We start from the raw sequence: 3,979 nt of genomic DNA on the forward strand, positions 1-3,979 counted from the left end.
TGGGATCAGATGTCACAGACTGACCAGACACTATTCTGTCTAAACAGGAAATTCCCTATCTCCGACCCCAGCCTGCTCCTCCCTTCTCCCCCTTTTTTATTTACCCTTTGACCTGAGCATAATATAAATATTTAATCTCCTTTATTACCTGAAAATTATCTGTATTTATTCTGTTTGTTTAGTGATGGTTACTTGAAAACAAAACAAAAACTATAGGATTGGGCTAAACAACCAGTTTCTTGATTTTTCCACTGAGGTAATCCCTGCTGGTATTTAATTTCAATAATTGACTGGTTGCTCCCCAAACACAGCTCAGGTTTTCCCAGTATTCTTGCTTTGGGCCTCTTTGCCTGGCAAAATTCCACTCACCTCGCAAAACCTATTTCCAACACCCCCTCCCCCTGGGAAGATGCCCCCGACCATCTCGCTGCCTCTGCAGCTGGACCGGCACTCCCGTCTCTGTGCTCCCAGAATGCCCTGGGTGTCGTCACAGCTGGCCACCCCCTGGACCCACTGGAAGGCAACAAAATGGAGCTGTCTCAGTAGGACTCTAGAACAAACTTCCCAACTTCAGATACAGACCCTACCGCTTTCTAGTTCTAAAACCTGAAGCAAGTGTCCTAACTTTTCTGTGGACCAGGCAGCCCATCTTTCCAGGTTTTGCTCTATTCCCTTCTGGCTTTTAAGAGATGGATGTAAGCCTCAGAGGATGGACAGATAAAGAAGAAAAGGGAACTAAACACGGGGATGCAGACCATCAGACGGAAGCGGTGTGAAAAGAGAAGGATTTTTCTGGAGAGGAAAGAACAGGTCATCTGGAAGCGGCTGAGACACCACACATCTAGCCCCGAAGTTAATATCCACACATTCACTTAGCAGCCGCTGTGGCCTACTGTTGGGGAGGTGTGGGTGAATTTGTCAGTAGCCCTGTGTTTCTGTACACCGGTGAGTCTGTGACGGAGGCTCAGGTGCAGTGACAGGATGAGACCTGAGCAGGCAGGTCCCAGCAGTCTGTCCTGGCACAGATCACAAAGTCTGCCTCTCGGGCAGGACCTAGCTTTGGGATTATCCCAGCCCGCCCCTGCCAAGCCAGAACTGCTTAGCCTAGGGCTAAGAGAAGCCCATGGCTGTATAACTCAGGCATCAATGTACCTTTTTTTTTTTTTTAATGTTTATTTATTTTTGAGAGAAAGCACAAGCCGGGGAGGGACAGAGAGAGAAAGGGAGACACAGAATCTGGAGGCAGGCTCCACGCCATCAGTGCAAAGCCCAATGCGGGGCTCGAACTCACCAACTGTGACATCGTGACCTGAGCCAAAGTTGGATGCTTAACCGACTGAGCTACCCAGGCGCCCCCAATGTACCCTCTTAACACACAAGTAATCCCGTGCCAGACCCTGGCTTTCAGTGTCCTGATGGCTTTCCCAGTCGCTCAGGCTATAGTCTGGGGTCCTTACCATGGTCTGGCCCCCTGCCTACTTCTCTGTGTTCTGTCCCCATCTGGCCTCATTGTGGTCTCTTAAATACACCAAACCGGTCCCTTTCTAAGGACCTTGGCACTTGCTGTCCCTCTCCTGAGGATCCACTCCTCCAGACACATGCATGGACTGTCCTCTCCTTTTGTTCGGGGGTCTGCTCGAATGTCAGCTCTTGGGTGATGTCTGCCGTGCTGACCTTACCTAAGGGAGGTCCTATCCTTCGCTCCCCACTTACCTGCCGTACTTAGCTTTTGCACACTCACCTCACCTGCATTACATCTGTTACCTACTTGCTCGCTGCCTTATTTGGTTTTTGTCAGCCTCCCCATCTGTGTATGCTCTGCGGCTGCAGAAACTCTATTTTGTTCGCTGCTGCATCATTGCATACCTGAGCAGGAACGGCCGTTAAGTGGATAAACAGAATGCAAGGCCCCCAACCCCCTCATTCCCAAGGAGGAACCCAGACCAGGGCCCAGAGCAGAAAGAACCTGTTCAAGGTCACTCTCACTGGCTGGCGTGTCACAGATTCCAAATTCAGCCCACGTCTCCTGGCTCCCAGATGGAGATTTACGGTGCCACTCCATGTGATCTGAGGACCAGCCCTGTCACCCTCACCGTTCCTAAATACACACTGCAGGCTGGACTCTGAAAGGGAGGCTGAGTGCAGAAAGCTTCCTCTGCTATACTTGAGTCTCTTTGTAGGTCTTACTCCAAGTAAGCTATGAATCTGAATGAAAAAGTTCTTTAAGAATCCGGGCCAGGGGCACCCGGGTGGCTCAGCCGGTTGAGCGACTGACTTCAGCTCAGGTCACGATCTCACGGTTTGTGAGTTCAAGCCCTGCGTTGGGCTCTGTGCTGACAGCTCAGAGCCTGGAGCCTGCTTTGGATTCTGTGTTTCCTTCTCTCTCTGCTCTTCCCCACTCGTGCTCTGTCTCTCTCTGTCTCAGAAATAAATAAACCTTAAAAATTAAAAAAGAAAGACGGGGCGCCTGGGTGGCGCAGTCGGTTAAGCTTCCGGCTTCAGCCAGGTCACGATCTCGTGGTCCGTGAGTTCGAGCCCTGCGTCAGGCTCAGGGCTGATGGCTCAGAGCCTGGAGCCTGTTTCTGATCCTGTGTCTCCCTCTCTCTCTGCCCCTCCCCCGTTCATGCTCTGTCTCTCTCTGTCCCAAAAATAAATAAACGTTGAAAAAAAAAATTAAAAAAAAAATTAAAAAAGAAAGAAAGAAAGAAAGAAAGAAAGAAAAAAGAAAGAAAGAATCCGGGTCAGAGGCGCCTGGATGGCTCAGTTGGTTAAGCATCAGACTCTTGATTTTGGCTCAGGTCATGATCTCATGGTTCATGAGATCGAGCCCCGAGTCAGGTTCTGTGCTGGGCATGAAGCCTGCTTGAGATTCTCTCTCCTGCTCTCTCTGCCCTTCTCCCACTTGTGTCCTCTCTGTCTTTCTCTGTCTCTCTCTCTCTAAAATAAATAAATAAACGTTAAAAAAATAAATTAAAAAAGAACCCAGGTCAAGCTCTCTCGGGTCCTCACCTCCAAGATGACCAAGGAAAGAAGGAGTAACAGTCATGCCACAAAGGACCATGCCATGTGCAGCCTACTCACTGCACCAGCTGTGCCCATTGTGTGGCCAAAGACAAGGCCATTAACAAGTTCATTATTCAGAACACGGTGGAGGCCACCTTGGTCAAGGACATTTCTAAAGTGAGTGTCTTCAACACCTGTGTGCTTCCCAAGCTGCATGTGACACTCCATTACTGTGTTACTGTGTGAGCGGTCCCATTCCCAGCAAGGTACTCAGGACTCAGGAACCACTCTTGTGAGGCACAAAAGGACCAGAACACTCACACCTTGATTTAGACCCACGGGTCCTGCCCCACGACCTCCGCCAAAGCCCACGGAAAGAGCTAAGTCCTTAAGGACTGAAGAACAATGGCTCTCTAGAAAAAAATAAAATGGAGATTAGGTTTAAAAAAGACGAAGAAAAGAACAAAGAACCCAAGTCAAGATGATGCTGGGGGAGCCGGTCACGAACTATGTCCACAGAGGGCAGGTCAAGAGTCTACTGGATTTGGTTGGGTTGGAAGGCAGAAGGATTCCCAACAAGGTCAGGTGGAACTGGAGTGGGTGTCCAAGATAAGTGAAACAGAATCAGAGCCCGGCAGAGAGAGAAGAAAGACACAGCTACCCATTCATATAACGTTCACTCAGTCAGCAAATATTGAGTACCTACTGGAGTATTTTGGTATCTCTAAGGATGGGTGCATGGACAAGACAACCTGTGAGACCTTACAGCCCAAGGAACCTGTCCTGTATGACTTTGTCTTCAAAGGACCTCTTTGTAGAATGGTTTCTTCATTAACGGAAGCCCTGAGTACTCAGGACAAGAAGTATCCACAAAAGAAAGAGGCACAAGCTTTTTCCTCTTCTTTCCTCTCCATCAGCAGTATGGATACCAATGATAACCATATCATGGAGTCATGGATGCTGGGCCACCCAGGGC

The 3,979-nt window shown here is 49.2% G+C and overlaps 1 pseudogene; it reads left to right on the plus strand.

Annotated features, from left to right (window-relative positions):
* The first annotated feature begins 3,016 nt into the window (after positions 1–3,016).
* Positions 3,017–3,430, plus strand: LOC125173809 (40S ribosomal protein S26-like; annotated as a pseudogene).
* Positions 3,431–3,979: the final 549 nt, after the last annotated feature.

The sequence above is a fragment of the Prionailurus viverrinus genome, chromosome C1, assembly GCF_022837055.1.
Source record: "Prionailurus viverrinus isolate Anna chromosome C1, UM_Priviv_1.0, whole genome shotgun sequence".
NCBI lineage: Eukaryota > Metazoa > Chordata > Mammalia > Carnivora > Felidae > Prionailurus > Prionailurus viverrinus.